Source organism: Ammospiza caudacuta, chromosome 20, assembly GCF_027887145.1.
Source record: "Ammospiza caudacuta isolate bAmmCau1 chromosome 20, bAmmCau1.pri, whole genome shotgun sequence".
Taxonomy (NCBI): domain Eukaryota; kingdom Metazoa; phylum Chordata; class Aves; order Passeriformes; family Passerellidae; genus Ammospiza; species Ammospiza caudacuta.
The window spans coordinates 7,771,700-7,794,419 of NC_080612.1; the positions used below are offsets into that span (position 1 = coordinate 7,771,700).

At 45.4% G+C, this 22,720-nt stretch overlaps 1 protein-coding gene across 1 annotated transcript in view; it reads right to left on the reverse strand.

Annotated features, from left to right (window-relative positions):
• MYO1C (myosin IC) overlaps positions 1 to 21,692 on the reverse strand; it is a 49,577-nt gene extending 27,885 nt beyond the window's left edge. Inside the window, exon 1 of the mRNA XM_058818009.1 lies at positions 21,638 to 21,692. The gene's annotated coding sequence lies outside the window, so the exon portion shown is untranslated. The remainder of the gene's footprint in view (positions 1 to 21,637) is intronic.
• Between the last annotated feature and the right edge of the window lie 1,028 nt (positions 21,693 to 22,720).

Below are 22,720 nucleotides of genomic sequence, written 5' to 3' on the forward strand. Positions count from 1 at the left end.
ATGACTGGCACTATCTGCACTCAGCTCTGCTTAAAGGGTTTTTTGTTTGCTTTGTTTTTTCCCTTCTTATCAAAATGCATCCTTCACAAATTCTGCTACAGGAAGGGTAAGGTCAAGACCTGAAGTAAAAAGATTTAGAGCAAAAAGCTAAAAAGCTTCATCCTGCTCAGAGAGGAGGCTATTTAAAAGCAAACACACACAGCAGATGTTGTCAGTGGTTGGGTGCAGCACTCCCCTCTAATTAGCTCTGCCCAAGGCAGAGATCCCAGAGATCCTGGCTGTGGTGGATGTCACAGGCAGAATGTGCCAAGGATTTGGGATGGAGCTTGGCTGCTGGGAGCACTGCAGTGCCACAGCTCCTCTGCCCTCTCAGACTCCATTTTGAACATTATTTGTGCTTCTTGCACAACTCTGTTTGAAAGGACTTTCACTCACTCCTTATCTCAGCTAGGTGAATTTTTAACAGCAGCAGCTTCAGGATGTGGCTCAGAGGAGGGTTCAGCTTTGGGCTGGCCCTGGAGGAAGTGGACACTGCTCCAAGCCCCTCTCCTGTGCACAGGTGAGATCAGAAGTGATAAAAACTCCATTTCCCAAACTGAGTCACATCAGCCATTAGTGAAACACAACAGTGAGCCCTGAGCCAGGAGTTTTCCAAGCATAATTAAAGCTGTGGCCTGGCAGCTCTAACTCTTCAGGAGGAGAATGTCAGTGCTCCACCAGCACTCCTCAAACCAAAATAATTGTCACCAAACAGATTCAGTTAAACTCCTGTTACAATTCTAAGTATTAGCAGAGTTATCTGCACACAAACAACCTCATCTTTTCCTTCCTAACACTTCTCAGATCACATCTCATCACAGAAAATGCCACATAAGAGAAAAGTATACAACACCCCAGCACTAAAAAGTAGATTTTTAAACATATTTCCCTTGGTTTTTTCATTCAGGAGAACCCTTTTATTTATTTATTCACTGAAAAGACCTTTCCTCAAAATGCTTTTTTTCTGCAGCCAAACTACTGCCCAACTTCTGCTGGTGAGCAAATCCTGCATGTGGATTAACCTAAATTAGGAGGGGAAAAAAAAAAAAGTTGGAAAGCAGAGATAATTTTACTTTATAAGATCTTGATCCTGGATTATGAAGGTGATAAAACCAGACTCTTCCTTTCCAGCAGAGCCCAGCCCTTGCCTGTGATTTCTGCTGAGGATGGCTGGCAAGGTCTGGCTCACTCCAACAGGCAACTACAGGCCGAGAGATGAATCAAGTTTTCCAGGCCTCACCAGTTAGAAGTGACTCATTTAAACCCTGGATTAGAGCACTGGGATTGCTCTGCTCGTTGCAGATAAGCAGCTGATTCCCTGAATACAATATCACATTCAAAGCAAGGGGACTGGAAACCTTTCCTGTCAGCCCTGCTCCAACAGGCTCGCTAAGCTACACCCGCAAGCAGTGGCTCTGCTGAAAAAATAAAGAGTTTGGTCCCATAAAAACACCACCAGTGTTCCCCTCTGCAGTGCAGATTTCACTGAAAAATATAACTCTGGAGGTATGAGATGCTGCCTTGGGTTTATGCTGTTCAAAAATCAACATGGATCACATCTGTGTTACTCCAAAAGGTGTCAAGTTCATCTATAAGTGAGTGAGTTCTTTCTGGATTTTTGTAATATTAGTTATTTCTGCCTTGCTAAAGAACTACAGAATAAGATACATTCCATAATTAGAAAGCACTTGGCAAAAATACCATGGGAAAGAAACCACCCTAAACAGGCCAGGAATTTGAGAGCCCTTCCTCTTGCAGGTCAGAGGAACGTCTTAATCAAAAAATAGAAATGTCTTTAACCTGTCACATGTGTCCTGCTGTCCAGATTATCCTGATCTAAAACTGATTAAAATGCCTCACATTCCTAAAACACCCTATAGCAGAAGCTGAAGGTTCTGAGGGACATTTGTCCCGTTGCTTAGGAAAAGCACCCTGTGTCCCACAGAGGATGAACATCCAACTGCAGGATAAGGATAAATCAATGCCCTGCCAAAGAGCCAATGCTAAATATTGTAACAGGTTTGATAAAAAGGCAAAACCTCCTGCCTATATTATTAGTTCTGCTAAGAATTGTCTCTTTTCTATCCAGTTTTTAGATTAAAGCATCTCCTCTTCCCCTCTCCAGAGTGCTCCAAACAAGTCATCATGAGCAGAGGTTTGAACACAGGACACTGGCCCCTGGAGACACAACATTCCTGCTCAGTTATGAAACTGCACACCTAGAAAGGTTAAACCAAAAGCTTGTTATACTCACTCAAAAGGTGCCTCAAGATGATGAAAGTTCCTTCACTTTACTGCAAACTTCATGACATCACAAGTTGACTGAATTCCCCGATTCTGTGTGAAGGTGTTTGCAAAGTTACAGACAAAACCTTCAAAATAGTGAGGTGTGGCCAAAAGGGTTCAAAAACCAGAAGACAAAGAATATTTAGATTATTATTTTGGATTCTAATTTATGCTTTGTAATGCCTAAAACTGTCAATACTGGTTTTGTTTGTTTTAAGAAAGCTTTGTCAGTGAGAACACCAAACTTCTTTTCTTCCCAAGCTCAGTCTTTCATAAATAAATACAAAAAAAAGGAATATTGCAAAAAATGGAGATGCGCACGTCTCCTTGGATTCCTGCACTTTCTGTGCCAGTGCTGTTCCCTGTTTTGATGCCCCTGGTGATGGATTAAAAGGCACATATGACAGGCTTGTATTTAGTTATGGCTCCCGCACACACACAATAATTCTGGGTCTATGACGTGAGCGAAAACAGAAACTGGGTTAATCTAACAAATTAAGATAAATTTTCCTTGTTGTTGCTTTCTGCTGAGGCAGTGAAACAGAAATGGCTGGCTGGCTTTGACAGTGGCCATCAGAACAAAGTCCCACTTTACAGTCACCAGATGCCCTTAATGCGATGCCAGCTTGTCTCATGCCCGTGGCTGCTCCCGCTCACGGCCCTGTCAGGGTTTCCCTGATTTTACAAACACACTCCAATCCCAACAGCAATTGTTGCACTGACTCCAACAGCAACGTTTAAACCCAGCAGTTAATTCCCTGTGATTGCTCTGACACAATGGTTTGCAGCAGCTCCCTGCAGTGGCTGTGGCAGGGATGGGGTTTGGAGGGAGCTGGTAACACAAACAGCCTCACTCAGTCCAGCTGATGTGCATTCCTGCCGACTGACTTTGCAAACAGTCACTCCTAGTGGCAGGACCTACAGCTTCCTTTTAAGGGGAAAAAATGTTTTCACAGGAAAAATTAAGTGTTCAAAGCCTGTGCATATCTCTGTGCTTCCAGTGAGTCTCGCCTGTAAAAACACTTCTTGTTGCACGCAGCAGAACAAAAACTTCTCCTTCCTTAATTTAAAGCTGTTCCTCTTTTTTAACACAGGCATTGGCTGTCTGCCCATCCCTGGCACTCTCAGGTGAAATATCCTAGCACACTGCTTTTCACACAAATCAGCACTGAACACAGAGCTGGTTTTCCAAAGGAAGGACTCAATTTGAGTGAGGAAAACACGATGAAAGAGAACAGGGAATGTTCAGGCTGCAGACAAAACTTTCCAGCTCACACTGCTGACTGACAGTTCCTATTCCTTCACATTTCTTTTCCTGCATTTCTGAAAAGAGGCTCAGTGTTAGAAAGGGCTTCAGGCTGGAAAGCAAATCACAACAAAAACTTCTTGTTCCATCCACTGAGATAAGGAAAGAGTGAGCACTGGTGCTTTGCCTGCAAGTTAGATGAAGGAAACAGGATTTCCCTCTGCTACTCCCTGAGCAAGATCCCAAGGAAATGTTTCTAATAATAGGAAATTACTATATAAGGCCAGATCAGCACTAAACTGTTTGCAGTCTGGAGGAGAAGGATGTACAGGAATCCTGAGGAGCTGCTCACACATCAGGGCAAGGCAGCACACCCAGGGCTCCCCTCCACACAGAGGGACAGAGTTTAACCTGAGCTGAGCAGGGTCCTGTCCTACAGCCCTAAATAGCAACTAAATGGACAGATTAGAGATGCTCTGTCCTTCTGTGATGCCCTTGCTTTTCTCCATGGCAGGAAAAAGACAGAATATACTTTGAAATCTATAAAATAATACTTGCAAAGCAAAGCTAAGCAGGTCTCTGATTGGGAAAGGGCAGAAAAAGACACAATCACACAACATGAGCAGAGCTGATGCAGAGGGCAGGCTGAGAGCTCCCCTTCCTGGGCTGCAGATCCATGGAGCACCAATGTTTTATGAACTGGACAGTTCTTACTCATCTTGGTTTAAACAGCAAAGACATTGGGCACCATTTAAGTTCATTTTTGCAGCATTCCCACAAAATAGCAGGAATTAATGTCTCCTAGGCCAAGAGTTTCAGCAGCTCCAGGCAGCTGCACATCCCAGCAGAGCTGCCAGGGATGTGCATCCTTTCCACCATCCCTTCAGCAGACACCAAACCTGCAAGCCCAGTTAAAGGACACATTTTTCTTCTTATACAAATGGGAGTTACTACAACAATGCTCACAGAGGCCTCCTTTGGGGAAAGTGATAGAACTGGAAGGTTTCTCTGTGATTCCCATCAAGGGGGATCTTTCCATCTCTGTTATTCTATGGGGAAGGCCAGGAGCACCCAGTGCAGGGCAGCCTGCTGAGCAAACACAGCCCCAGAGCTGCCACGGAAACGAGCACAATATAAATTGCCAGACATATTTATCACCCAGAGTTTTGTTAGGTTTTTTTTTTTCCTCCTTGACAGCAAGAGATGTTTGTGACAAAATGTACAAACAATTCTGTATCTGCAGCCCTGCCACATCCTATGTCTCTTCTCTGCAGAATGACACAACTTCCAGGGGAAAGCGAGGCCAAATCCCAGCCAACATTTTCCTGTCAGCTGGTGAGACCTCCTTGAGCTGCAGGGCTCAGTTTGCCACAGCAAATTTAATTAAAAAAACTTAAAAAGAGAGCATTTAAAAAAATAATAAAAAAAACCAAAAACCACAACCCAGGCCATCCTTGTGAAAGTCATTGATGAGAGATTAGAATTTGACAGCAAAGTTCTCTCCACATCACAGCATCAGGAGCTTCACAGCCCCCATGAAAACACAGCTGAGATTCCCAATAATTCCCAATCCCCTCTGCTGTCCCTCAGGATTCCTCCAGTGCCACCAGGACCTCAGCAGCTGCCCCTGGTCCCCACAACACCTGGCCAGGACAGGGTGTGCACTCAGAGCCTTCCAGGGCCTGTTCTGGGCCAAGAGGATGTTTCACTCTGGGCTTTATCTTTAGGGACATCTTGATTTCTGAGGATTTTTAGACTGACCTTTAATTTTTGTCCTGTTAAATACTTCACATCCTTGACTGCACAGCAAGGGGGAAAATGAGTGCAGGCACCAGGCAGAGCTGGGAAATACAAGTGGTTATGACTCTGAGAGAAAAACAGCTACAAAAAAGCTCTAATTTTAAATGCTCTTATGCCTCTTTTCTCATGTAATACTTGCTCCATAACAATTATAAAGCAATTCAGCAAGATGGCCTCTGCTGCTATGGTTTGTGGTCAGTGGTATCTGAAGTTAAATTTGGAGAAGAACATTTTTGGGAATGAGCTCCCTGTGGATTTAAGTCAGTACAAAGTCTCAGCTGTCAGGCTGGACCCTAACACTGCTGTATTCCCTGTTTATTTTTCATACCAGCTCCAAGGATGCAGGCACTAAGATGTTTGCTCAGTTTCAAAGTCAAGTCCAGGAGAAATAAGATATTTGTCTTGGCTCTAAAAAGTGAGAAGAATCGTACCTGTGTATTGACAGGATCCCAAGCCTCCCCTGTGCCCTCAGTGATTGCAAAAATCTTCTCTAAATATAGAAATTATCTGTTTAGAACTGCCAGCACTAAAGCAGAAAGTTTAAGTTGCTTTATTTTCTTTAGTAGGTTAAATCTGAAACTTAAGGAAGGCTACCTGAAAGACATCATTCTTAACTGTGCCAACACTCATCATTTTACACAAAAATCCATTTTACATACAAATCCAAATACCAAATTTATCTACTACATCAGACTGCTTTACAGGAAAGAACTTCACTTCACTGACCTCTCTTGTCGTTTTCTCTTCTAACTGACAATTTCACCTATGTAGCTTTACATTAAAACAAACCACACCCAAAATCAGATCATTAGTACTGTGAAAAACAGTTTAAAAAGGAAATACCTCCCTCCAAAACAGCCAAATGAAATTGTTTCTTTTAAGGCAGCATGGAGCTTTTCCTTTTTATAAAACTTGAATAAAGCTATCGTGGAATTCCTAATTTGTTTTCAAAGCCATGAATTTTTCTGTTATGTGCAGACTGCAGCATAGGTAATATCTAGATTTTATGAGTATATTCAAGCTTCCAAAGTCAGAAGAATAAAGGTCAAATGACTAAAACTTTCCTCAAAAGCACAGGAGAGAGGCTCACATATGGAACATATTTGCCTAAATTTGGATTTTTTTAGAAAATATTTTGTACATGAGTGATACCCCAACAAATAACTAACCCTACTCCTCTCTACTGTTACTGTAACAACAAAATCCCTTTCTATGGACAGTTTATAGTAGGATAAAGATGTTTATATCAATGTAATATCTGGGATATTTTTATAATTTGTACCCAAAATATGGGGATATGTTGCTGTGAGCAACATTTTGTATTGGTACAATTGCATTTGCCATAGGTTTGTTCCATGGATTATCCACAGGTTCCTTGGGGAAAAAGCCAAATCAGCAACCTGTGAGTGTTGGGTGATATCTGGGAGTAACAAATTCTTATTTTCCTTCTGGGTGTGACCCCCCTTTGAAGCAAACTCTGTAGAAATTCCGTGGCAAACTCCAAGTTCTCAAGTGGAGTTAAGTTCATTGAATGCTTTGGATATTCAAACAAGTGGAGCAGTTTTTTAATTTGATGATTTGTAAGTGAAGAGTTTACAGGCACAATTTGTACTTCCACTTTTTTTTTTTTTAACTTCTTTTTTTTATTTTCCTTTTTCCTCTCTCCTCTGTTTCAAACTGACTTTGTTGGCCTAAGGCAGGCAGTTATTTTGGGGCAGTGCAAAGTTATAAATAAATTCTAATAAAACTATTAGTGACACACATGAGACTGAACTTTTCAAACCCTTCTTTGTAAGGGAACAAAGAGCACTTTACACTGACTGTGATGCCACAAGCCCCCAAAGAAAAATTTAAGGAAAGAGTTTCAACAACTAGCTCATGAACCCAAAATAAGAATATTGGATGAGCTGTAGAAATTCCAGATTGTGCTGAAAGGAAGGGGCTGAGCAGTCTGCAGAGGGAAGGAGAGGAGCCAGAGGCTGGCAGAGAGCTGAGCACGTGGGCAGATGATATTGCAGCTGATGTCTGAGCTGCTTCCCTTTGCCCTGCCTGCCCTGCTCCTGCTCCAAAGGAGGGGAAAAGGCAGCAGAGGAAGGGTATTTATTGTGTGAGCTCATCTCCTCTGGCTGCTCTGCCTGTGCCCCAAGGAGCCCCCCCTGTATCACTTAGGAAGGATTTAATGCTTTGGTGAATCTTTTCTGTCCCAAAATAGAGTCAGCATCACTTAACATCCACAGGGAATGATGAGCTGTCATTGGGATGGCAAAAGTGTTCCAGGCTGCCTGGAAAACAGAACTATAATTTCAGAAGGGTATCCCATTCCACCTGCATCAGTTGGCACTCACATTCAGAATATTCTCAATTCAGAATTTTGTTTTTCAAGATTGAATATTGTTTTCCAAGAATTTTAAAACTGACATTCCCATTGGATTAAAACCACCTTAAATCAAGATTTTTTAATGTAAAAAAAGCAGTATGACATTGATGTTAAAAAATAAATAAATTATGCCCTGCATAATTTACATTTGGATTACAAGCAATATCTCATCTCCAAGGTAGTTTCAACTCTCTCTTAAGGAGAACTACACAGTTTGCAATCTGCATTTTCAAAACTTTTTGCATTATCAGAGGCATCAGTTTAATCAGAAACAGAGACACTAAAGAACAATGAAGGAGTCCATCCCTTTGTGGTTCTCAGGAATGTGTGTTGCACATCTGGATAAACATGGGTCTGCAGAGAATGGAAACATTCATTCCCCACCTGTGGTTGGGTCCAAACCCTTTTTCTTTCTCTGTCTGATTTACTCCTAATCCTGCATTTGGTGGCTGCAAAACTGCACAAACCCTGCTGAGGCTGACACAACAGGCCCAGGAGTCTTCCTCATGACCCTTCACACCTATTTTCTAAACAAAACCTTCTCCTGGGCTGTGAGCTCCAGCTGAAAGGAGAGATCCTGAAGGAATTGACAGTTGTGACATTAACAGAAATGCCAACTGTCCCACAGCATCTTGTTCTCCAGCAGGAGATGAGGGCTGGCACTCCTAAGAGAAAGCAAAGGGATGGACTTTTGCATTCCCTGTTTGTTTTTCATACCAAGCCCAAGGATGCAGTCACTAAGTTGTTTGCTCATTTTCAAAGTCAAGTCTAAGAGAAATAAGATATTTGTCTTGGCTCTAAAAAGTGAGAAGAATCAGAGGCATGAGACTGAGAAACTGAGAGCAGAGTTCACCATCCTGCTAGAAATCCTGGATTTGGAGATCTCATGGAAATTGGGTGCATTTAGATCTTGTGTTCTGATACTGTGTGGGAAAACCCCACAGTCCATGGCAGCCAGGAGCACAAGAGGAACTGTCTGAACCATCCCACTGGGAAGGAAACACATTTTCCCCTCTGATTTCACAGGTACAGATCCTCTTGGATAGATCAAGGGCCTCCCCTTGGGAGGTGCTGCAGCACCATGAAGGAATCTGAGCTCTAATCTGACAGAAGGACCTAAGGCTCTCCAAAATAGATATTTCACATAGAAAAATCAACATTTGTTATCAAACCCCATCATGAAAGAAATACATAGAAACCACAGGCAGCAGCTTTGATTTGTTACCTTAAATTTTCTGTTTTACCAGCTCTCCTAAAGCCAGGGCAGCAGCATCTGCTGTTACAGCAACAACAGGAGCCCAGCCCTCATCACTCCAACAATGACAGGAGACTGCAAAAAGCTGAGAGCTGATACAAAATGCAGGGCAAGCCCTAAATTAACCCTGCCTTGCCAAGGACAGTGCTCTGCCCTCAGCCTCAGTGGTGTTGGAGTGCACCTGTGGCAGGAAAAAAGGTCAAGCTCTTTTATATCACCTAAAGGAAAGCATCAATATTTGAGGGTTTGTTTCAGGAGCTGTTGTTTGCATGGCTGAAGTAGAAAAACAGAGGCACAGGGAAGTTCATCACTGTAAATTATTGATCTGCTGCTTTCTACACACTGAAACTGGTAATTAAACAAATGGTAAAAAGATACTTCATCAATTATAAAGGTGCCACTTTAAATTACACTTGCTCCAGGATGAATAAAACACAGAGGTTAAATGCTTTGGGTATTTCATGCCTGCTTCTTGTTCAAAATCCTCACTGCACCAATGATTCTAATTCTCATATCCTGCTGCTCCAGAGCTGTGTGCTCTGTGTTAAGCTTCACAGAGGGAAATTAGAGCTTTTGTTTCACAAGATTTAGTTCACACAATGTCCAGGAAGCACAGTGCCATGGTCAGGAAAGAGCATTTGGAGTAGATATCATGGGATTCCCTTTCTGCTCAGCAGGGTTGGTTATATGGCCACAAGTCAAAGCCCTGTGATTACAGCCCTCCCTCAAAAATCAGACCAAAAAAAAAAAAAAAAAAGAGTTTTGTCTGCTAGCAGCCATTTGTGCAATCTATGAAGCACTGGGCAGACATTTGACACTGGCCTGATGGTTTTTAGTAGCTATAGACAAGCACACACACTCTCCAACCTAAAATAACCAGCAAGCTGCTTGTGAAGCAATATGGTGATGACATCAAAGATGCCCTTTTAAGCAGAAATCATGTCACAATCATGATGATGACTCAAATTTGATTTGTGATAAAATTTTATATGAGGATGCACACCTTGCTGCATCAAGCTTAAGGTTATCTCATTCCACATGTTAAAGATGTGAATGTAAAAGTACACTAGCTCTAATACTGATTTTGAAACAGCAATCAAAGAACAGCTTGGCTATCTTGTTCTGGCATGGGTTCTCTAGAACAATTATTCCATCTTAAATAGATTTCACCCTGGGAAAGCATTTAGTGAAGGCTGAGTTCATCCATTGATTGAGATATGGAATATGAATATTCCAGGTTTAAGGCTGCAAATGCAGCAGAAGCAGCTGCCTTAAAGGCACATGCAAAACAACCCTAACAGGTGGACACAGCTGGCATCCCTCATGGAGCAGGGAAACAGCAGCTGCTGCCGGGGCCAGAACAATCCTGGAAGTCAAAGAGCTCATCATGGAGCAGAGGGGCAGGAGTGAAGGTGGGAGCTCAGAGAGGCTGAGGTGGAGAACTATCAGAATGTGGTGTGGAAGCTGGAGGTGATGGAAAGCTGCAGCTTTCAGCTGATGGAAACAGCCCCAGTGGATGATGGAGGTTGGGCTGTAGGATTTTTGTGGAGGAAAGAACATCAGTGCTTGGTAGGGGGACAGGAGAATCAAAGGCTGAGCTGACTCTTCCTACTGCTCCCCAGATAATGAGGCTGAAGCACAAGGAGAGCCAGCTCTGCCACAGGCCTGGTGCCAAGTGCTTTGTGAAGTGCTCCTTGCCTGTTCTGAGGAGAGTTACACAAGGTTAGGCTTTATTCATAAGTGCCTGATGGATCCTGTGTGTGCAGCAGCTCCTACCAGCAGAGCAATGTTTGTGGGAAATGTTAGCAAGAGTGTCTAAGAGATAAAGCCTTTGAGCTGCAGATGAAGCTGCCAACCCTCATTTCCAGCTTGTCAGAGCAAGTCCTCCTTGAAGTCAGCGGGCTGGAATGAAGAGAATCTGGCATTTGTGCTGGATGTATGGCTCAGGCAGGCGGGGCGGAGCTGTCTTTAATCAGACTTTCCACAGAGCAGCGGCAGAGGGAGTGGCCGGGGCACTCAGTGATGGGCGTTATCGCTGCCCATCCACAAATTCCTCCCCTCCGACTTCGGATTTCAAGCCTGACCTCCTTTCCTGCTTTCACCAGCCCTAGAGCTGGAGGGGAAGGGTCACACAGGACTGGAATCTGAGAGCCCTTCACATTCTCAGGATTGCTGGGCTGTGTGAGAGGCAGCACGCACTTGTCTGGTGAGCGGACAAATTCCACAACAGCTGATGGCTCCCAGGAGTGGCTGCATGCAGGTACCTGCAGGGCTGAACCCCCCTATTCCAAAATCCACTTCTCCAAGTGCTAACCCACTCCAGCTCACAGCTGATTGTGAAGCCTCTTCACCCACAGTGCATCAAAAAGGAGCAAAATTCCAAAACATTTTAATCCAGCTGCCTACGACAGCATCAAGAATTCCAGTGCAAACCACTTTGGGTTGTTTTCTACCCTCACAACGAGCCTACAGTCCACTACATCACACAGAGCTCCAATTCCATCTAGAAATAGCCTCCTGAAGTCTCTGTTGCAGGATGACATTCTTAAATTTTGTTTCCTTGTGTGCCACTGCTGGTGGTGACAGCAACAAATTGCAGGAACCTGCACGAATGCCCGGGGTGGGCACAGAGCCACATCCGACCTCTGGCATGGAAGGTTTTGGCAGCAGAATTAATTCCTTGTCCCCTCCCCTGTGTCTCTCATGGCATGCTCAGATACCACAACAGAGTAACCTTGTTCTGCTACCCACCACAAATGCCTTGTCAGAGTCTCACAGGGCTCTCAAAGGTTCTTTGGATCTTTCCACCTGGTGAAAAGCAGGGCAAAAGTGGGGATCTGTGCATCCTCACCTGGGTAAGGTATTGCCCATCCTCACCCTCGGCGCACTGGCTCTCCCAAACTCCATCCATGGAAAAAACAATGCTCTGGGAAGGGAGCAAAATATTCCAGACAGCAGTGCCCAACTGGATCCCTGTGCCTTGGGCTTCTCTCCCTGTGTGACCGTGTTCACAGGGGTTTGAGGATGAGGGAAGAGATGAAGATCTGACTCCATGTTTCAGAAGGCTGATTTATTTTGTGATATATATTATATTAAAACTATACTAAAAGAATAGAAGAAAGGATTTCTTCAGAAGGTTAGCTAAGAATAGAATAATAAGGAATGATAACAAAGGTTTGTGGCTCAGGCTCTCTGTCTGAGCCAGCTCACTGTGATTGGCCATTAATTAGAAACAACCACATGGGCTAATCAAAGATGCACCTGTTGCATTCCACAGCAGCAGATAATCAATGTTTACATTTTGTTGCTGAGGCCTCACAGCTTCTCAGGAGGAAAAATCCTAAGGAAAGGATTTTCCATAAAGGATGTCTGTGACATCCCTGTTTTGGATGCCAGCCACTCTAAGGATGCTTTGGCAAGAGGCACAACAGACAGCAGCTTTTCCTGGCTCTGTGTCCAAGTGTGTGCAGCCTGGAAGGATTTATCAGTGCCTCTCTGATCTGAATGCACATTACAGGGCACCAGCAGTGCAGGACTCAGGGGCAGGTGCTCCTGCACTGCTCAGGAGCTGGGGCTGTGGGAGCTTGGGAATGCTCATTATGAGCAGTGGAGTGGAGATTGCCTGTTCTGTTTGTAAACCTTTATAAAGCCAACATTTAGAAAGCAACTAATTACCATTTATGTCCCAAACAGCTGGCCTAGCTCCACATCCACATGCTGGGAGGTTTTGGTGCCAATCAGCCCACACATCAGAGCACAAAAGTGCCCCAGTGTGACTGCAGAACCTTCTAGCAAACAAACTAAACTTCTCACTAGCACTGACTTCAAGGATCCAAACACAGCAGTGTAAGAATAGAACAGCCACCCAAGCCATCATTCCCACATCATTACACTACAGACACTTGTCCAAGGTGAAAAGGGCACAGAAAATGTCCTCTGAGGTGCCACAGGGCAGTCCCAGGCTGCTGGAAGCTGATGTTACTGTGACACAGCCTCTGTCCCAGCTGTACCTGTCCTGACCCTCTCCCCCTCTGGATGGGACTAAGATCCATTCAGCTCTGAGCAGACACTTCAGGGAATTAAACAAACAGAAAATGTTGGTTTTGTCATCACAGCTCTCCCAGCTTTGTTTCAAAGAGTTAATCAAGGGGTCAGATGGATGCAAGGACAAGGCAGGGAGTGGAGAACTACAGTGAAACCAATTAAAATTGGTTCAGTGAAAGGTGGAACAAGATGATCTTTAAGTCACTTCCAACCCAGACCATTCTATGATTCTAAACAGAGCTGATATCAAGATAAGCTTATCTTAGATACAAAAGAAAGGGCATTTCATGGAAGTGACATGGATGAAGCTCCAAGACTCCCTGGCTGCTTGCACATCCCCTCCCCTGTGCACACCCTCATGCCTTGAGCACTGGAATCCTGGAGAAGTGACACAAGGACAGAATCACCCCCAGCAGCCCTGGGGACAAGCCCAGGAATGTCACCAGGGGTGCAGCCTGTCAGGAGCAGGGAGCAGCACCATAAATCACCTAACCTGACACATGAGGATCCTGTCCCAGCACTGCTCTGCTACTCCCAAAAATTGCAAAACTGACACTTTTTGGCCTTAGAAATGAGGGCTGATGCTGGTGGGGTTTGGTTGCCAGCACAAGGAAAGGAGCAGCTCACTGCACACACTCATCACTGAGCCATTTATTGACCCAAATGAACCTCCCCATCCCCTATCAATCCAGAAATGTCAATCCAGCCCACACTAAACACTGATTGATTTTCTACTCTAACGAGCACCGTGTCACATTTGTGTTAACTACTCATCAGTTCAGATAAGTGGTTTGCAATTAAGATAATTTGAGACCAGTACAAGTGTGGCCTGAAAAGGAGTTCAGCACAGAGAAGTTTACTGCTCAGAACAGACAGCCAGGTACCAAGCTGACAGCTACAGCAGAATTTACCTTTCCAAACAAAAAAAAAAATTTGTCACAACCTATTTTTTGCCTAGGAAGGCAATAACTGGCTCGTACAAAGATTTCTTCCCAGATGTGAACACTCACCCTGCAGCAACACTGATTTCTGCTTTCCTTCCTTTCAGGTGACACCACAATCCTTTCACAGGTGCTCCCTTATTCTGATGGCAGGCAGGCAGCATTCCAGCAAAGCTGCACTCAGGGACAAACAGCCAACTTGACTGAAGCCTCCAGAGAAAAATAAACAGTTACAGGAGAGCAGCTCTGAGTTCCATGGCCCTGAGCCTGGACATAGCTCACATTCTCATCCTACACAGAGCCACTCTGTGGAATTTTCCTCCCAGTGCAAGTGGTTTGGACACCAGCAGCTGCCAGTTCAACACATTCAGGTTACAGTTGGAACTCTCCTGTCCCCACCTAGATCCGGAAGCTTCAGAGCAGACACTTGGCAACCACCCAGGTTTTGCATAGAGAACACCACATCTCTTGCAACATTTCCTCTTCACATGAAGCCCTCATGATCAGTGTGCCAGAGCAGCAGGGAAGTCCTCAGTCCCTCCCAGCACTCACTACCTGCCAGGCTGCCAGCACCAGCCATGCCTTGCTTTTCTCTCCAGGAAGTGCAGCTCGTCTCTCTTTTTACTCTCCTTTCCTTTCTGCTTCTTCCTTGTATCAAGCCACAAATACCTCAAATCAGATTAGTTTATATTTTAATCAAATAATGTCTGAAAGCTTTACCCTAATATGTAAATGGCTCATAACCATCAGCCCTTGTATTCTTTAATTATATCAGGCAAAGTAAAAAGACATTCTGCTTCTTCATTATGCTGTTTTTCTTAAAAGTTCTAAGAGACTTAAACACACCTGGTTTGGAAATACCTTTTGCATAAATTATCCCAAATTCCTCCTAGCTGTCTCAAATCCCTGCAAAAGCAGCCATGAGAGTGCTGTTTCTTCTGTGGGTTTAGGGGACACCTCTTTGGTGATCTTAAAGGACAATATTTTAAGGTATTGAACAGACAGGCAGCACTACAGCTCACCTGTACTATTTTTACAATCAAGACTCAAACAATTTACAGACCTGTTTTGTGCTGGAAACCAAAATTTTAAGTGCTGAAACTAAGCTGCAACTGAAGCAATACAAGAGCCAGGACAATGGGCATTTGTCCCCAAGTTATTCCATGAAGCTGAGCTTTAACTTCCTTCAGCTGAATAGTCTGAGAGTCCCCTTCTTCAGGAGGATGTGGAGGCCAACAGAGCAAAATGAGATTGATCAGAACTCTGATATGGGCTCATTTTGGCCTCACTATCTTTTCTGCCTCCCACACACCTTTATCTCCATCTAACTTTTCAAGCCTCCAGTTTTTGGCCTCTACTTTCCTTGCTGACCTCCCACTCCTTTTCAGTTTCTGCTTTTTCTATTGGTCTCCCACCCTCTCTCAGCCTCCACTTTTCCTTCTGGGTTTTCAGCCTCTGGTTTTCTCTCAGACCAGCACAGAATATTCAAACCCCCTCAAGGTTATGAATTTGTAAATTCTCTTTCCAAACAACCAAGTTCCACCTTAATATGTCCATCCACACTTTTTCTACACTCTAGCTGACCAGAAATAATCCATGTCCATCCTGACACCTTGCAGTCAGAGCTTGGGTTTATGTCCAAGGAAACCTGGTGGTTCTCTCAGTAATTCCAAGCCTGCTAGGATTATCACAGCACTGTACAGTTGTTTTAATGGATTTATAAAGTAAAACATGAGAATTTCTGGGATGGTAAAAGTTGATGTTCTAAGCTTTGCTGATAGCTCCATAAATTGCTGTTCCCAGGTCCTACCCATCAGATTCCTGGACAGATGATCAGCAAAATTAAATATAATCTGCATTCCCACAGAGTGCTATGGTTGGGCACACACAAAAACACACTCTGTACTTTTCTGCAGAACTTGCTTTTGATCCTCTCCCTCACTTATAACAGCAAACAAATGCATGCACAAATAAAATGAGGATTTTGCAAGTCACATATTTTGTATTCACCTTCATTATGACACAAAGGTTTTCCTTTCTGTTTTCCAACAAAATTGTGTACAAAAAAAAACCTTGTAATTTTGGGAAAAATAAAAAATAAACTTTTTGAACACAGTATTTAAAATGAAGCACTTGGTTTACTTGAGAAATGTGATGGGTGCTCTGCTGGTTGTTTATTCAGAACCCCAAAACCAAAGTCAAACCCTGACTGTTGTTAAAACCTTTTTGGGTGTAATGGGTGGGGAGGGAAGTTTCCTGTAACATCTGTGAGAAATCCCACGCTAACACAGAGGAGCAGATCATGAGTCAGGAAAAGGCAGAAAAGCTCTCAACTGAACCCCAGTGTTCACTCAAAGGAGGCAAAAGAAACATCTGCTTTTCTGTCTGAGTTCCAGTTCTGTCAGAGAGAGAATTCCTGCCTTCCTGGTGCAAAGGTGTGGCTTTCCCTCCCAAGAAGAACAAGAGGCAATTTCAGACTCCAAAAGTCCTAAGAGTGGAGGACAACCTGTTATTTAAAATAACAAGGTGTGTGGACACAGAACAAGGCTTCCTGGTCTCTAATTTGGAGATTCAATAAAACTCTAGAGAAGCCCAACACTAATTTGTGCAATAATCTTCCCACCACATCATTGGACTCGCCAGCTTTTACTGCAGATCAAAACCTGAGCTGCAGCAGCAGCATTTGTAATGCAGTGCTGTGTGATGTTGCAAACATGCACCAGGTTTTGTTTTTTCCAAAATGTTGGTTATAGTGTGCAGCCTTGTAAAGGACAGAACTGCATATTTTAGTTATTAAACTTCACAAACAAGTCTGGCTGTTGAAAGTCATTTCCCTGAGTAAACAATGACTCAGTGTGGGCTGTATAATGTACAAGTTATTAGTTACTGTTAGTGAGTTTAAAAAAACTCAACTCTATACAAAGGCCTGCTTCAGAATGGAAAATAGTTTTCCTCCTACTTCCATAGTCCCAGTTATATTGTTTCAGTGGAATTTAATTTTCTAAAAAGCTAAACAGATCACTATCTCTTCATTATATAATTGGACATTGACTTAACTGGACCCTTCAGCCATGAACAATATGTGCAGTGTGAAAGCTGAGTTTACCTTTTTTTCTGTTCTCAGTTTGTCATTATAATGCTGAAATCAAGCTGATTCTTTCCTGGATAGGAATAGCCCATCTAGCCCAGGCATCAGGTGACAATGAAAACAGACATAAAGACAGCCATAAAATATTGAGGATATGGTAATGAAGAAAAATTCAATTGCAAGCTCAATAAAATCCTCTGACAAACACTGCTCCCTAGTTGAATTACAGCTCCTTCCATAATCCCCCTCTTCATTAGCAAAATGGCCAAACACACCTGGTGATTGTCAGCTGGCAGAAGGCACCAGGACCACTCTGTCTAATGAAACTCAGCTGCTGAGGCACCAAGGAGGTTTTCCTGCAGCCTCCAAGCCCCTGCAAAGGCTGCTTTCCTGTTCCAGTGTGCCCTGTCCCAGGGTAGGAGCACATCTCTGTGTTAGCTTTTGGAAGGGGGAAATCTCTGGTCAGACTAAAAGGAAATACAGAGTGAGATCACAGAAAATCCTGAGCTGGAGGGACCCACAAGGATCATCTATTCCAACTCCTGGCCCTGCACAGAGACCCAAACAATCCCACCCTGAGCATCCCTGGGAGTGTTGTCCAAACCCTCCTGGAGCTCTGGCAGCCTCGGGGCTGTGCCCATTCCCTGGGGAGCCTGGGCAGTGCCCAGCACCCTCTGGGAAGAACTTTTCCCTAAAATCCAACCCAAACCTGCCCTGGCAGAGCTCCAGCTGTTCCCTCCTCCTGTCACAGGGCAGAGGTTGGTGCTGCCCCTCACGAGGAAGCTGCAGCCCCCAGTGAGGTCTGACCTCACTCTCCTCTTCTCCAGGCTGAACAAACCAAGTGACCTCAGCTGTTCTTTACAGGACTTCCCCTCCAGACCTTTCATCATCTTTACAGCAAACTCTGTGGTGAAATTTTACTAGAAAAGTGCCTTCAAAAGAAATCACCAAAATAAATGTCAAGGCACAACAGCTCTAGCTTGCAGAGCCCAGCCTGCAGGCTGAGTGCCATCACAGCTGTGTCACAGAGCACTTTTTAGTCATTCATGGACTCTCCATTTCCTGGCAAATATCACAACACATTTTGACACGACATTCTTCAGCACCAACAATGACACTGCCCATTCAGTGACAGAGCTTTCAGTGGCTGCAGCCTGCTGTACCTCCCATCCCTGGGATCCCACTGCCCACAGGGCAAACACTCCAAAGGTGCTGCCAAAATGGCAAATTCTACATCCAGTTATTATCAGCTGCTGAACAGAATCACAGGAAGGGTGGTGGCCAGGCTGGCCCAAGGTCACTGTGCTGGTTAAAGGGCTGAGAGTGTCCCAGGAAAGCTGGACATTGGCACCTGACCAAATGCTTTCCTAAAGAAAAAAGCTGCCAGGGAGAGCTATCCATGCATGCATGAATGCCACAGGAGTTCTAAATACTAACCTTTACTGCCTTCAGTACAGGAATTTAATATAGAACAGACTACACTGGAGATATATAGCAACAGAAAAGGTACTGGCTCTGCTGCTCCTTGCTGTATTTAAATGTTAAAATATTTAAATAAGGCAGGGCAGGGCTGTAAGGAACACTTCCACCCCCACAGAACATGACTCAGTTACAACAAATTACTTGAGATTTGTCCACTCCAAACTTCTGCCATAATAAGCTTTGTTAGCCTTTCACATTGACTTGTGCTGCCTGCTTACATCTTTATTAATGTTTTCTGGAAAGAGCTGGCCACCCACCCCACTAATACATCAACAAGAAATATGCAGAGGAGGGCACAAAACACAAAGGATATTTTCCAGCAGAGAGATCCCTGAATCCAGGCACAGAGAGGCACAGCACAAGTGGCTCCCTCCAGGCAGAAAAAGAACCGTGCTACAATCTCGGAGGAAGACAAGGCATGCAAACCTCACCCACCAGAGCTGACAGCAAGGCTGGATGGATGGTTTCTGGAGAAGCCAGGGATAGCAATCCTAGGCAGAGCCAACCACATCACTCAGGAGCTGGCTGCACAGCAGCAAGGCAGCGTTTAACACAGGAAAAGCCCTGACAGGAGACACACACATGCCACAATTGCAATCACTTCATGCCAGCACAAAGGGCACACCTGAGCCCAGCCCTCCCTGCCTCTGTGCAGATGTTGCTGTGCTCACACTGAGATCTGGGCTGGGGAACTGCTCCTCACAAATCCCCTCTTTGTTTGTTTGGCTGCTCAGTTCTGATTTGGATTAGTTCTCAGCAGTTAACCACCTCTGGCTGCCACTGCCAGAGGTAACCCAAAGCACAACACAGATGGTTTTCCCCACCACACAAATCAGCCTTTCTGAATGGCTCTTCAGCCTGTGTGAAAGCACAAGTGATTGAGTTACACCTCTCACAAATGGCTGTGGCACACACCAGCCCTGGGGAAATTTCTACTTTGAGTTCTCTCCACTCATTTTCTGCAGCACCTGTAACACTCCAGCTTCTCCCAAACACACTCTTGTCCTCCAGAAGGCACAGCTGGTTATCTGAGAGCAGTGCTCACTCATCAGCCCTTTGAACTGGGGGGGCAAAGTGCTGCAGCCAGTGCTCCTCAATATTTTCCATGCTGGAAGCATTCACAGCTGCCAGGTAAGGGCCAGGGGAAGGGGCACTGGGAGCTGGGTTTAGGCACTGTCCTGGGACTGTGGCAGCTGCTGCAGTTTGTTTTTCCTGCATTTGGAGCAGACTGTTCCTTTGGACAGGGGGAGAGGAATTTGTCCTGTTCCTAGAAAGCATGTGGTTCCTAATGCAGTAATGAGCAACATGACACTACAAACAGAAAAATCCCAAATATCTGAACATATTAGATAGACTAAGACTATCTTGGCTTTGCATAAAGGCATCCATAGAGTTTGAGCTTATTCATAAAAAGAAACATTATATTTAATGTTATAAAGCATTCTTAGCCCCCAGTTTTTTACTGGCCTTCCTCCAGTGGGGTTAGATCAAATAAAAAAATTAAAATGGCTTGGCTCATTTTGTCAGGATCTATGCAAGTTCTCTTACAGTTGTTATAAATCCTGAAGATGTACTGTAAATCACAAGTTTCTTCACTATTAATTATGCAGGAGAGAACAGAAATTACACACTGTGCATACTGACTCACGTGGGATCTCTCAGTCCTTAGTGTGTTATGATTCACACTTTTTTTTTTCTCTTTAAAAATAAATCTATCCTTTATACCATGATAAATTAGAACATGTGTTCAGTGTAGCTCTCCATTGGTCCCTGCCAGGCAGAACACAAAATTCATATTTACACAGCCCCTCCCTAGAACACAGGATTATATCCACTATCAAAACTAAAACCCCTGAAGTGTTATGACAGTGGTTGCCATATCAGGGCCTACTGTGAAAATTAAGAACTCATCAGTCCCATAAGCCTTAGGCAGTTTCTAAAAGTTTTGAAAAGGTGCTGACAACCGGCAATTGTCTATTGCTCCAAAAGGGGATGAAAGAAAAATGCCTTTCTTTCCAAGCACTCTAAGATGTGGTTCTGTTTTCATTGCTTGTCCCACCAACCAAGCAAATTTTCTCATTTGTCACTTTTAAAAACTAAGCAGCTGCCATCCACAAGTAGTTCTGGAGGAGCCTTCCCCCCCCCCCCAGCAACTGTCAGAGAGAGATTAAATACCAGAATAATCTCTGTATTGTATCTCAGAAGCACTTTTCCTCTGCAATCCTCCCAACGACAAGAATGCAGCTCAAGCCAGCTTACTTGGAAAATTCAAGTTACTAGAATGAGTTGCTCATTCAGGCAGAGTCAGATTCCTCCCATGAGTCACTGTCACTTAAAACAATTAACTCCAGGTACATTAGAACTGGGGAAAACCGGCATGGAAAGCAGCACTAGAGATGGGGACCCTGAGCCTCAATGGGGACGCAGACCTGTGGTCTAAATTGAGAAGTTAAGGAGTTTGACCATCTCCACCTGTGACAGAGGGCTAAACAGAGAGGGCACTTCCCCATGAAGTGCTTTGAGGCACCTGTGCAAGCACTGGCAAAGAAGGAAGAATTCCTTCAATGCGAACAGTCAGCGCTGTGCCCAGCAGGGTGGATCACACCCAGGAGCTGTAACGCAAGTTCGGGATGTACGGGAAGCCTGTCTTGACAAGGGCAAGCCGAGCCGCCCGGAGCCCCGGCCGTGTCACGGCCACGTCTGAGACCCGCCCTGCCCGGCCCCGGCTCCGCTGGGGCTCGGCCCGTGCCGGGCAGGGATGCGCGCACGGAAGCGTTACCGGAGTGCACCGGGAACCGGGCAGCGAGAGACTGCTGCGGGCAGCCGGAGCCACGCCGTGCCGCCAGCGGGATGCCGGCTGCTCTACCCCGGTCATCTGCTCCTTCCGCGCAGAACGCTCCGAGTTTCCGGGAAGGTTCGGCGGCTGCGGGGAACGGCCGAGCCGCGGCTGCCCCCGCGCCGCCCCGCGCGCCCCGCGGCCACCATGTGCCCGAGCGCCGGTACCGCCGGGCGGGACGGACACACCGCGCACACCGACAGACGGACAGAGCGCCCGCTCGGCCCCCCCGGCCCCGCTCACCTGCGCTCGGTGGTGCCCCGGGACGCGCGGCTCGGGGCCCTGCGGCGGCTCCGGGAGCGCCTCGGCGCCGACTGCCCGCGGGAGCCCGCGGCGCGCCGCTAGTGAGCATGTCCGAGCGCCGGGCATGCGGGCTGGGCTGGGGCCGCCGCTCCGCCCTCACCTGCACCGGCCCCGAGCTCCGCCGCCGCCCCGCCTCGCCCCCCGGGCCGCCCCGCGATCCTCACGGTGTCCGCGGCAGCAGCAGCATCCTGCTGGGCAGCTTGTGCAGAGAGCTGCTGTTAGCTCCGAGGGCAGACGCACCTGTCTGCTGCAGACGGACAGATAAACCTGGAACGCTGTCGGTAATTCTACCGGCTGTGAGAGACATCGGGAGTGCGTGTTCCTGGGAAGGACGCAGGTGGAGTTCATTGCACCCAGCTCGGGTAACCATCGGCTGTGAGCAGCGCATTGGTTCATCCCACACAGGTGTGAAATACCCCAGGCGGTCTCGTCAGGATCTACAGGAAATTCTACGCACTGAACTCCAACAGCCTGAACCGCTCTGAGTTAAAGAGTAAAAAGCTCTGCTCTTGCCACTCCTGCAGCAAAGTATCTTAATGTTTCTCTAAAACCACCCCTATCTGGCCATTCATGCAACACCAACCCTGCTTGACACACAAAGTAGCAAGTTATTATTTCATGGAATGTTAATAAGTGTTTAAAACTTTTTAGGAAGTTGAACGGATACCTTTTCTCTCTTTGATGTCTCCCCAGGACCCCGGCACACGCTAAGGTTTAAAGGAACATTCACCCCTGAGAACAGCATTTCAGTCCTGCCAGTGTTCCCTAATAACACTACAAATGAGTCAGTAACACTCCTGCAAACCAAAGAACACCAGAATTGCCACTGTCTCCTCTCCCAGCAAGGCAGAGGGAGCTCTAGGTTTTTTCTGAAGTAAAATGACTCTACCTGCCGATTGTGTAACCACACAGTAAATGTCTCAGCTCATTTTCAGATTGAGTTTCAGATTAGTCACTAGAAAGACAATGCTAGGAAACAGCAGCAACGTGCACAGATGTGCACTTCAGTACAAGATGGCTCTG